Source organism: Astyanax mexicanus, chromosome 10, assembly GCF_023375975.1.
Source record: "Astyanax mexicanus isolate ESR-SI-001 chromosome 10, AstMex3_surface, whole genome shotgun sequence".
NCBI lineage: Eukaryota > Metazoa > Chordata > Actinopteri > Characiformes > Acestrorhamphidae > Astyanax > Astyanax mexicanus.
In genome coordinates this window covers 2,333,534-2,347,234 of record NC_064417.1, presented here as the reverse complement: position 1 = coordinate 2,347,234, position 13,701 = coordinate 2,333,534, and the positions used below count along the sequence as shown (strand labels likewise).

Here is a 13,701-nt window from a genome sequence, read left to right as displayed (position 1 = left end):
TGAATGTTTGCTAAGCTAACACAAGCAGCACAAGCGTTTATTAAGTTACGTTCCGGCTCTTTGTTTAAAGTGTACAGTTGTTGTATTGTATTCAGTTCTGTCACATCTGTGTTTTTTTTATATGTGTTCTTTTAAACTGGTATGGGTGTTCCCAGGCTGCTGCATGTGTATCATGCAATAGAAAGTTGTGCTCTGATGAATAATTTAAAGATGTGCTGGTTGGATCCGCAGCAAAACATGTGGCAGTCGTGCCAGTCGACCGCGAGAGCATTTTGCATAAACTTTACATGGAAACTCAAACAATCCGACCTCATGATAAAAGCTTTTAAAGTCATTATTTCTGTTTTTCCCTGCAGCTCGTGTGTGTGTGCAGTGCCAGGCTGTTTTGTTTGCGGTTGCTGAACCCCGTATCTAACAGAACTGAATAAAGTGGCGTGAGAAGAGTGAGAAGAGTTCCTGCCAAAACATCTACTGGCACTTCAGGAATTATTGCTGTTGTCACACCTTAACACATGTCTGTCTTGTATTTTCCCTTTGTAACATCCATTTTTTTTGTCCTTTCTGCTTCTGTCCTCCTGTTTGTTCTCCTGTCTTGTTTTTTTCCTCCCCATGTGCTCCACTAGCACACGGTCCTGTAGTTTTATTGTCTTGTCTCCATCCTAGCCCCACCTAGTCATTAGTGTTCTTACCTGTCTCATTTGTTAACCTGCCCCCCTCGTTTCCTTCCCCACATGTTTCATGTTTTCCTGAGTCTATATCTACATGGTTTGGACAATGAAACTGAAACACCTGGTTTTAGAGCACAATAATTGATTGTGGTGACGGACAGTTCTGGTGAAAACAGGAGAGTTGAGGTGCACATTAAATTCTGCGTGATTTGATCAGCCGTGGTTTTATGTTTTTTAGATAAAATCCGAGTTAGCACCCGAACATCCCTTTCAGACAGCTTCCTCTTACAGCGTCCACAGTTAATCCTGTTGGATGTGGTTGGTCCTTCTTGGTGGTGTGCTGACATTACCCTGGATACTGTGGCTCTTGATGCATCACGAAGACTTGCTGTCTTGGTCACAGATGCACCAGCAAGACGTGCACCAACAATTTCTCCTCTTTTGAACTCTGGTATGTCTCCCATAATGTTGTGTGCATTGCAATATTTAGAGCAGAACTGTGCAAAACTCTTACCCTGCTAATTGAACCTTCATACTCTGCTCTTACTGGTGCAATGTGCAATTAATAAAGATTGAACACCAGGCTGCTCCAATTTAGCCATATATATATATACACACAAACACACATATATAAAATCGACATGCATTTGCACCCTGCCTTCAATTGTGTTACAATCGTCTCTTTTTATAGCTCTAAACATCACGTACACATTTAGCTCCTGCGTGCAGCTCTTTACCACACACTGATATACGCAAGTCTCTGTGGTCAGCATGTGGTCCCCCCGTACTTCTACCAGTTACACGAACCCAAAACACACGTATCTCTGTACTACAGCTACTGCTGAAAACAAGGGAAGTGGTTTGTGTTGAGAGAAGAGGGCTAGTGACATTATTGTGTTGAGGAAGGATGAGAATCTTGTTTGGGCATCTTATATAAAGTTTCACCACAAATTTTTACTCGTAAACATCTTCCTTCAGGAGATGACAGAGAGATTTAGATAAGTAATGAGGTTCTGAATATCTGCCCATAAATACCACAAGGCCATGTTAGAGTACCGCCCTATGAGATCTGTTATAAAAAAATAAAAATAAAAATTAAAAAAATTATGGATGTTGCAGGGCTAAAATATTACTTTATACATTTATACTTACTTTCTAATTCAAAAAACAAAGATACATAACAGAAAAAATATAACTGGGAAGCAGATCTCCCTCTTATAGCGCTTTTTTCACCAAAAACAGTTGTACCAGTTCAACATCATACATCACCAACAGAGGGCGATGCACAGCGGCGGGTGAATACAAGCGGTCACATTTCGCGCTGAAGAACCTGATAATCTTCGGTTCCCACTCCGAACAAATGTTCCTGGTTCCGGAACCTACTTTCAGACTTTGACCTTTCCCCATGGACTTACACACCACTGATCACTGATGTGACATAACAGTGTTCCCGCTCACCCAGCTACTGATTGCTAACACCTGTTCACGCATGTATATATATATATACTCCTTACTTCTGTTTGTTTCCCTGCCAAGTAATGCAATTAGGGATGCAATGATTAGTCAGCATAGTCGACAACATAGACTATAAAAATTGTTGACGCGGAATTTAACTGGCGTTGTGACGTTAATGTGTGACACAGAATACATGGCCACTCCTCATGCTTAGTTGACCAATGAAGTTTCAGTGTGGGTGGGACTTGCAGCGAGTGCACCCTTATGAATGGCACCCTTGTAAAAAGGAAGTATACTTAAGAGAATTAAAAGTATGTTCAAATGAGGTTAAGAATATTAATTTTTTTTTTTATCTAAATACACGTACAAAATGTTGTATTGATAGAAAATATATGTAGTGACATTAAATACTGCTTAAAGTGCGCTTTAGTGTTGTTGTTTTTTTTTTTACAATATAATTCAAGTGTTTTAAAAATGATGTTTAAAAAACACATACTTAAATATACTTTAGTTTGCAAAAGTTATTTGAAAAGAGCAATCAAAAGCACAACCTAATGCTTTAATGTTGTATTTAAAAATAGCTTAATTACAACTAAAATATACTTAAGTTGCCATAGGTTTTTCCAAAATAGTACATTTAGTATGTATTTAAGTACATATTAATGTAATGTTAAAAGTATGTACTTTTCCATGTTAAGTATACTTAAATGCACTTTTATAATAACTGTGAAGAGTTCAATTACTGCAGAGAGCTGCTGAGGAGAGTTTAAACAGGCTTTACTCCTTTATTAACATTACTAACATTAGTTAGTAAGCTATATGTTATAGTAACTACAGACAACTTCAGTTTTTTTATTTACAATGCAGGAAAAAATGAAATAAAAACACAGAATGAGAAGGTGTGTCCAGGTAATTTACAGGTACTTTACGGTAAATGTGAAAGAGCTTTTCCTGTACAGGGGGTACATTCTGCTTTGTTATCGCTGAATCAGCCCCACATCATAAAACCACATCCCCCCTGATCATCTACACAAACACGAAAATGTCATCAGCTGAGACTAAGCTTCTTGAGCTGTGCATCAGTTAGTGTTATCTAATGGTAACATGGATGATTATGCTTACTTTTTGGTTTTGTAACCTTTAAAAACTGTTTTATATGAATGTGACCTGAATTTTAAGCATTCTAAGCATCTTGACTGCATGCATGCACACGTCAGCTTCGGGTTATATGCTTATATCATCAGTATCATCAGTAATTCTGTGACATTACATCTAAAAGAAGCTACACAGCATCAGTGTGCATGTATGTATTGGACCATCCTTCAGGCTACCATAGCAAAACTGAAACCCACAGAGCGCTCTATCTCTAGACACATCTGCAGAAGTCTTCAGTCTATTTTCTTGACATACTTAAATAGCTGTGCTCTTTCACGGTCCTCCTTTGATGGTTTTGTTCGTGTCCTCGTTGATCTTATCAAATGAACTACTTTCAGAGCAGAAAACCATTCTGTTCACTTCACGCTCTCTGAGAGCTCTGAGCTCTGTGCTGTGTTGAAAAGCTTATGAACAGTGTAAGACGTGTAAGACGTTTCAGTTTTTCTAGAGCGGTTCTCTTGTGGTGAACAAACGTGACCTGGTCTTGATCTGACCCAGCTATCAAATATACTGCTTTTTTTATTGAGCTAAACTGCTAATAATGCACAGTTCAATCTGATATATAAGCCAGATATAATACTGCTATGAACAAACAATGTCTCTGCTGCTGCTCCATGCTGTTTTCACACTAACCCTGCGTTCACACTGGAAAGCGACAAAGCGACAGGCGACCATTCATTTCCTATGGCAGGGCGCGATTTGTCGCCGCGACACGCGAGAGGCGACAAGTGACAAAGCGACAGAGCGACAAGCAACACGGAGATGAATTTTTCTCAACTTTATGCAAATGAATTATGACGCGGTGAAGCGACATTCTAACCCGATTGGCTCCTAGCTTTTCTTTGGACCAATCACAAACCAGGCGGGCTGACATCCTCAAGCTCCTGCTCTCTGAATTTCTAGTTTCTTTCCCGGTTCTTTCTGTTGAACGGGGTGGACCCACATCAGTCTGTGGGAACGGCTGCGTTTCCAGCGCAGTTAAATCACAGAAACGCCCAAGAGTCCAGCAAGTTTGGGAGTTATAGCTGGAGAATAAAGTGGCCAAGTGATTCCTTTTTTGTGCCTTTTTTCTTGTCGGAGGCTGGACCTTGATAAACGCGGGCGTTGAGCTTGACACGCCCACAAGCGACAAACGCTGGGCGACACAAGCGACTCGTCGCGTTCCAGTGTGAACGCAGGGTAAGAGCGTGGCACAGGGTGCAGCGTTCACTGCTTGCAGCCACGTATGTCTATGCTGCACGTCCCATTAAAAACACTGTGTTTAAAAAAGCAGCAGCAAATTTTCAGTGTTCTGTGTTAAAACAGCTTCACGATGCACATATATACAGATATACAAATATACAGATATACATATATACACGCTGGAACACAGAATCTTCTCACTGTATTTACTTACTTGCTCCTGTGTCAGACACCTCTGACCAATCAGAGGAGACGATTTTCTCATGTGGTTTATTGGTGCATGTGTTGGTGCGTTTATCCGGATCATAAAAACTATAACACAACTACAGATGTGAAAACCCTCTTTTATACTCAGAAAATGAAGATCTAATTCAGAGATCCTTACAACCAAGCTGAGATGTTTATAATAAAGTAAAAAAAAGTTGTATTTATTTAATTTATCATGCATTCTTTGTTCCAGTGTCCCATGTTACGGCTTTATGTTTATCTCTCCTCAAACATACAAGTATATATTAGTATTTAAATTTAAAACACTAATATAAATATAACTGCTTTTACATTTCTTACATTTATTCTTAGATTTACATTTAAATATCCACTAAAAAAACTTGTGAATCTTATGCATCTTATGAAAAGCAAATGCGATTAATTGCAGTTAATCACAAAATATTGTTGTAATTAATCTGATTATTTTTTTTTTTAACTGAAACCACTACTACTAATATTTTTGTGCATGCATTAAATGTTCTGGTGTATCATGCTAAAATACCACAGTTTAAGAACTACCACTTTAAAGCACCCAATAAAACAATTGAATCAACTGAAAGGTTTAACCAAATTTGGATCTTTAATGCAGTAACTTCTTTGACACTTTTATTTTAAGGAGTGCAGAGAGGTTTAAAAGCTGCTGCCACACTTCTTTTCCATTTAACAGTTCAAAGAGTATAAATACATATCAGTGCTTCTTTCATGTGTCCAGAAAGCGTTCATTATTTCTCCTTTTATGGGTTTTGGTTTTCAGTAAGTAATAAATAATACCCAGGTCTCCGTGTTGCGGCTGGACGTTTAAACACAGGCTATCTGATAATCTAGCGCAGTCCTTTATTAAAGCACAGGTGACCTGCAGCTGCAGCTTTTCACTGTGTTTCACAATCGAGGGTTTTTATAGGGTTGGTTTCTGTTGTATTCTGTTGTAAATTCTGATCTTGGTCTTATCTGTCTATAATCAACCAGCTTTGCACATCTAAACACATTTTATCATTACAAATGTCATGTTTTATCACTGTTAGTTCAGAACTGGCAATGTGATGAAAGTGAAACTCACTAGAATAATGACTTGCATATTTACTGGAAACTATTTTTCTTTAAGGAATATAAAACTTTCTTGTTAATACAAGATTACACCAGCATATTTAGCATATGTCAATCTGATCTCTATCTGCTTCACTTGTTGCACACACTTGATTACCTCAGCATTTTTGTATCCTGTACAGAAAACAGAAAACAACAAAATTGAATTGAGAGGCTAGCTTGGTACAAAGTTTGTCTCTTAAAAAAGTGTGTTCTGTTGCTTTACTCTTCTATTTAAGGCCATATAATTAACTACAGATCAGTTAAATCTAATTTCAACTAGAGTAAAAACGATGACAGAGTCAAGTATTGTTGTATTGTTACCGTATGATTGTTTAACAGTTAATGTTTTGTTGTATGTGACTCAGCCTCACTGCAGAATGTAGAGGAAACAGCGTAAAGGCTGTATTTACCAATAACTGGATATCCCTCTCAATAGTGCATCACACAGCCCAGCACAGTGGGTATTGTAGACAGCAGAGCTAGTAAAGACTGTGCTGATCATTTTAAAACTGTGTTGACCTCACTATGATCGGGAGATTGCTGATTTGAATCCCGGTCATGCGGCTTGCCATCAGCTGCCAGAGCCATATAAACATGATAAAGAAGAAATACTGGCTGAAAGAAATTTATAGCTTAATTTTTACACTGCTTTTAAGAATGTTTACTCAATTGCCTTTCATTTTTGTCATTTTTGTATACATTACAACTTTATCCTCCACCATTGCCATGTTTGTTGTAGTCAGAAGCTTTTGCCGTTATATTTGGATATATTACATACAGTGGCATGAAAAAGTCCATAGTTCATAGCCTTTGACGTTTTTGTCACCTTTGTGATCTTGTTTTTTTTTTTTTTTACATTTTGTCACCATACAACCACAAACTCAAATGTATTTTATTGAGATTTTAAGTGATAGATTAACTCAAATTATCACATATTTTTTTTTTTTTACATTTGTGGTTGTAAGGTCATGGGCTATGAATACTTTGGTAAGTCACTTCAAAAGGGAATATAAATTAGAATTTTGGTCTGTACTCAATAAACCATCCAGGAAATGAAGGGGTGTGGCTGTGCTAAACATTTAAAGGACCCATTTGAAATACGTGCAGCTTTTATTTAAAGAGCCCATCCATCAGATCGCAGTTCATTTACCAAACCTTCTCAAATCAGTGTTGCAACAGACCTTAATTAATCTAAAAACGATGTAATTCATGTCATTTTACATCATATTCTTGGGGAAAGTTGGAGAAAAGTTGTTATCTTGTATGTCATCATGCTCAGCTGCTGTGGGCAACATTTGCGCAAAAGGATGTGGACCAGAGATAACCTCATTTACATAACGTTGCTTCGTCAAGAGCACTAAGGAGTGGAGAGAGAGTCCGGTCAATATCATGCTAAAAGTCTTTGCCCATCTGCTGCACATTATTATAGAATACAGATGCTGCTCTACAGGAGACTGATGCATCCTTTTGTTTTGCCACTGCAGTAAAGAGAAGATCATTTCTCATGGTAATGATACCATTATGTACACCCACAGTCAGAGCCAAGTGCCACCGCCGATTTGATTTGAGACCTATCACTGGCAGAGAGTTCATCAGAAGTGCACCACAGTTAATGCACTGTTTCTACTCCCATCATTTCACTATTAATATATGATCAGAGCACTTTGCCCCAGTGCAAGTCCTGGATATCTCAGCCTGGTCATTAAGACTGCGGTAACACAAGATTTCCACTTCATATCAGGGACTCTAATTGCTGCATGCAGACTCCTCTAATTGAGTTTGAGCTTGGTCTGCACACAAACTTTAAATTCAGTTTCACATTTCCACTGAAGTATCTGGGAAGTACTCGACGCTATTAGCAGAGGGAGTGGGTACTTTTCAGATTGCACTAAACTTGAAGCAATTAAACCAAAAAACTTTTTTTAGCAAATCTCGAGATTTTAAGATAAATGTGAGCTTCGAATCCCAGTCATGCAGCTTGCCATCAGCTTCCGGAGCCCTGAGAGAGCACAATTGGCCTTGCTCTCTTTGGATGGGTAGATGGCGCTCGTTCCCTCATCACTCCAAAGGGTGATGTCGATCAGTTCAATTATGTTCATAAAGAATCATTGGTACCACTTTAAAATAAGACTACCTTCATAAAGGGTTTATAAATGGTTTACAATTTGTTTATTAATGGTTACAAATTAAGTTGTAAATGCCTAAAATATCATTAATAATCAGTTATAACACATACATAGAAAGAGCAACAATGACCTGTTGTTTGCTAAATAGTGAACCCACAGCCATCTATATTGTTGCCCTTTCTACGCATGTGTTATAACTGATTATTAATGATTTTAAGGCATTTACAACCTAATTTGTAACCATTAATAAACTAATTGTAAACCATTTATAAACCCTTTATAAAAGTAGTCTTATTTTAAAGTGGTACCGAATCCTTAGAGGCCCATATGTTATTATTACCTCACCCTTAAACAATGTAGGTTACATATTACTTTTATAGCAGCTACTCAATTGTTCATAGTAGATACAGAATCTTTTAAAACAAACAATACATTCTTTATAGTAGTTACTAAATCACTTTACAGTAGTTTCACAGCTCAGTATCCTCTGCTGAGATGTGCAAAGCACTGCGCAGTTAAGATATCAACACAAGTCAGACTGCACCTGCCTCTTAAAGGGAATGACAACTGGCATTCACAATTTCACGATATACCCATACAAAACACACCAACGATTAATTAAAAGAATTAGCACATGCATTTTGAGCGTTTCGAGCTGCACAGGAAGTATTTTTGGCATCCTTCCGCTGTCTTAAAACAAACAGCACAATGCACAATTGACCAGTGTCCTATAGATTGCTAAAATAGGGCGCATGGTCTCCCTTTAGGGAATTGAACCACAGTCTTAATTTTTTTATGTTTGCGTCCTTGTCTTCGCTTAGTGTTCCCACCACTTCTCTTCTTCTCTAAAACCACACCCTTGGCACAGCCACAAGAGATCCTTGTGCTTCTTCGCTGTATATATATGTATACCCCACTGTACACACCTTAGCCTCTGTTTTCTGTCATGAATTGTTTGATCTTCTATGTTTGATGTTCTGTGGTCTTGGTTGGATTTTGCTTTGTTGGATTTTGCATGTCTGTCATGTCATACTCTGCTCTGTTTTTATTGGGCATCATGGATGGCATTCTCATTTCATAGCGTCTCTATGCTCAGTAATTGGTCTGTCGACAGTGAAACTGCCACAGGTCTAGTGCCTCTGCTGGCTGGTTGCAGTATGGCGACTTTTTCACCCAGTAATAAAGTTAGAGTCACCTAGGAGTAGTAGAGTTATAGAAGTCAAGCTATTGGGGAAATAGCTACTTAGTTAATCGTAGTATCACTGATCGGATAATATAAGGAACAAAATGGTAAAAAAAATAAATAAAAGAAATACAAATTTTTAATTGACGTTTATTTGGATAAATAAAGTTTATATGTTAAAAGAAAAAAAAAGGAAATTCTACAAAGACCCTAAAAAAATAAACTAAAGGGTTTATAAAATATAAAATACAGAAAATTATGATTTTAATAGTTAAAGTAAAGTAAAATGATATGAATGATAAGAAATTATAAATTTAATAATAATCAACTAAGAACATAGGAATTAAAATAAAAACAAAAATAAAAACTAACTAGATAAATGAATAAATAGAAATAAATAGAACAATTAAAAAATTAAATAAAGAGAAAAAGATATACTAATAAAAAACTCATTTAAAACAATCACAGGCTTTCTAATCGTGCCTAGAAACTAATCTAAAAAAAAAAGAAGAACAAAAAAAATAATTATTCAGTGTTCCCAGCTTGTGCTCTATAACTAAAAGCAGATTTTCCCAGTTCACTAAAAACTCTTGGTACTTAACAGGTGATCCAGCCACTGAAGCATCACTGAGTCTGAAAATTATCGTTAATAATTAAGATAAGAGAAGAGATATAAGCTTGCAAATGGCCAGAAAGTGATTAATACATACAAATTAGCCAATGAGATTCTTTGATGATCTCTTCATGCAGCTCTTAGTGAAGACCAATCAACTCTATCATACAGTCTGCAGTGGTGAGTACTGTAAGAGCCCAAATAAACTTCATAGACTGTCAAAACATCATTACGCTCTGCCTACTCGAAATGCTAACATCTGATAAGAGTAGAGTATATAAAGTCCAGATGGCAGGCTACTCGCAGCTCCAGACAGAAGAGGGTAATATTGCTCACTCACTCTTGGTGAGCTTGTGGGTCAAACCAGTTAACCAACTCCTGACGAAGCATGAGCTAGCTCTGTCCTCCGCTGACCTCAAGCTGAAACATCTGCAGACATGCTCTTCATAATGTGAGGAAGCACCAGGGGATTTACGCTGTGGAGATCTTCGATTCTTAAGAAATAAGCCTTTAGTAAACAGCTCCATTCCTAATGCACTGTTGATGTGGGATCCTGTAATGAGGATGTGATGATGTGATGCAGGGCTTTGTAGAGTGTTGTGCAGCTGCCACAGCAAATAGGCTACTTACTGTACTGATGTATATGACAGATTGATGCTCATCAGGATTTTGAGGGTTTTGAGACCATTGATTGGACGAATCATTGATTTGTTGGTTAATAAAGCCTCGACACATTTTCTAAGAACACTCAGCACTTCTGTTGTATAATTGTTTTGGAGTTCCTGCTAATTTTGTAGTGGTACGCCATTCTGTAAGATACGTCCGCCCCTTCTTGTCTTCCTTGCATTACTATAATGTGATTAAGTGGATAATAAGCAGCAGGTTAGAAATGTAGCTAACTGCTGATAATCACAGCAGCCCTGTAACAGATCATGAGTGGAAAATGCTTCTTTTTCTCCATGCTGCTTACACTACAGACCAAGTAGTTAGATATATAGTTTCTTCAAAATATAACAGGTTTAATCTCGTAATATTATGACTTTAATCTCGTAATATTATGACTTCATTCTCGTATTCTTGGCTTTATTCTAGAAGCAAACAGTTTTTTAAGAGAGGCCCTAAAACGATCTTTAGATGAGTGACGTTAGTATCCAGTAGCTGTGTCAATAGTTTTATTTATCAGTTTATCTGTTTTATTCACGTGTTTATGAATTTGTGGTGGTCTTAATCAGTGACGCAATTTGATTTATTTCCAACACAACTTGAAGTCAGCATTAATGTACCTGGATGGGATCAAATAAGCAAATTCTTATTTTTAACTTGTAAAAATATATTAATATTAAGGAACAAGATGCTATTTGTGGACGTTAACCTGCCTTTGTAGTTTATTAACAGAGTTTCACAATGATATAATTGCAGTTATTTAATATGTATGATATTTAAACAAATGCTGACTTTGGGCTGAACATCAGAGAACTTAAACAGCATCTTCCATGAGGATCACAGGACCTGCGAACTGGAATTGTTTCTTTTTTTCAGCACCTCCTGTAAGAGAACTGTCAGGATGATGAAATGATTTTGGGTTCTGCATCTCCGTCGACTGCAGCGGTAGCCCAGCTGTCTGCTGTTTGTCAGGAAATTGTAAATGATAGTAGAAAATGGAACAGCCCACCTTCATTTATAACAGTTTGCTCAATGGTAATTCAGAGATGTTGATTTTGAATGCTGAGCTGATATGTGCTCAGTGGATGTTGGCATGTTTCCATCCAGAGTCCAGAACAAAAGAAAGCCTTATGTTTACAGTTACACACACACAGAGTCAACATGCTTTTTTAACGTGTAGATTTTTAAGGTGTTGAAATGAAAGTTAGTGGTAGAGTTTGAGGATAAACAGAGTGAGCTTTGAAATGCTTTCATTGAAACTAATGTGAGTACATGAGAAAGTCCACATTTTATTTACATTTTACCATATTTTTTGCACTATAAGGTGCACTATCAATAAACGTCTATTTTCATAAATAATGTGCAGCAGATTATAGGGCACATTTTAAGAGACACTATAAGGAACTTCTAATTCAGCAGGTCTTGCCGCTGGGTGGTGGTGGTGGTGGTGGAGGGGTAGCTAACTAAGTTAAGTAAAGCTAAGCTAAGTAATCAAAACTGTAATAAAAAAAAGACTTTCTTTTAAAGTCAAACGAGCGCTGGATGTTAATCTACACAGATTTCTGTTCTGAAAACTATTTATTTGTGTGAGTAAAGCACTTCTGTTTATTTACATTAAGCTTAGATTCCCCGATTTCTCCAGAAATAAGGCTGGAGCATTAGCATTAGTGGCTAACCACTACCGATTAGCAGCTAATGCCAAGATATTGTGGTTCCTCCCACGTAGCTTATTTTAACAGGATAAACGTGCAGGCTACAGTCCAAAAATACTGACCTCTGAACGGTGAAAAAGCTAACGTGGTTAGTGGCTAATGCTAATACTGCATGCTACAGGCCAATAATACTCACCTCTAAACAATCAAAGAGCTAACATTAATTCGTGTGTAATGCTAACGCTGCTCCAGCAGTGCTATACAGGTTTAGCAGCAGGCTACAGGAAATCCACACAGACCTCCTCCTGCATAGCTCATATTTTACCTTTTGTCCTGCCCATAAATGAGAAAACATGTCTTCAAGACTTAATGTAATCACCAGGATAAACTGAAACATTATCTGTGTTCGCAGGAAGAAAGACAACATTTGGTTTGTAAAAGCGCTGTCTGAATAAAACCTTGTGACTCTTATTTGCTTTCCAGGAAAAACAACTTTTTTAGCTTTCAGTGTAACTTAATACAACAAGATATTCTGATAAGTAGTTCTTTTGTATTTGTCTGGTAACCACAAACTGACAAATTGTGCTGGATTTTTTTTAGCAGAAGTAATACAGAGCTTTAAAAGCTGACGTTAGTATATGAATTTTGTATATTTTATTAAAATTTACCTGACCTTTACCTACCCTTTTGATGAACTAAAATATATTTGATTGTGTACTTGATAAATTAGGATTTAAACAATACTTTAGTCTTGTGAGGTGGCAAAAAAATACATTTTAAAATAACAACTTACAATTTTTAGATAAAAAAAAATCAGATTCATAGATTTAGGCCAAAGCTAAAACATCTAGTAGATAGATTTGAATTTATGAATCTGAAAATACATAAATCTTATTTTAAAAATTATTTTTCCAACAGGAAATTAAATTACCTCAGAAAATACAAAATCAAAATGCAAAAATCATTTAAAAAATATATATATATATATGAATTACACCATTAAACATTTAGCTTAGATAGCACTGGATGTTAATCCACGCCGATTTCTCTCCTAAAAACTGCTTATGTGGGTGAGTAAAGCGCTTCCGTTTATTTACAGTAAGCCTAGATTTCCAGATTTATACTAAGGCTGGGTGCAGCAGCATTAGCGATTAGCAGCTAACAGACAGCACTACACTGAGGAACCCTGAGTGTTGCGGTAAGCCAGGGCGATATTATGATATGTATACCATGTAGCTTGTTTTAACATGGTAATCACACAGACTACAGTCTTATATACTCGCCTCTGGATGGCAAAAGAGCTAGTGCTTAGTGCGGTTAACAGCTAATGCTAATACTGCTCCAGCCTTAGTGCTGGAGAAATTTCACTGAAACTCCTGTATAACTCTGCTGTACTTCACTGGAGTGGCTTTACTGCTCCTTAATACTGACTGGTAGAAATAATACATAAGGTGCACTGGATTAAAAGGCCATTGAAGAATTTCGGTATGTTAATATTAATTTTTTGGTACTTTTTTTAGGGGCTGCTTAATGACTTGCTTTAACATTTTTAAAAGGCTCCAAATAGTTTTGTTCGGTTCATTTACACAAGTGAATCGATTCAGCAAGCAGAATGAATCGATTCACTTGAACGAGTCAGTGCAGTTTAACT

At 37.0% G+C, this 13,701-nt stretch overlaps 1 long non-coding RNA gene across 1 annotated transcript in view; it reads left to right on the top strand.

Annotated features, from left to right (window-relative positions):
• LOC125804803 (uncharacterized) overlaps positions 1-13,701 on the top strand; it is a 78,041-nt gene that overhangs the window by 16,972 nt on the left and 47,368 nt on the right. The window lies entirely within an intron of this gene.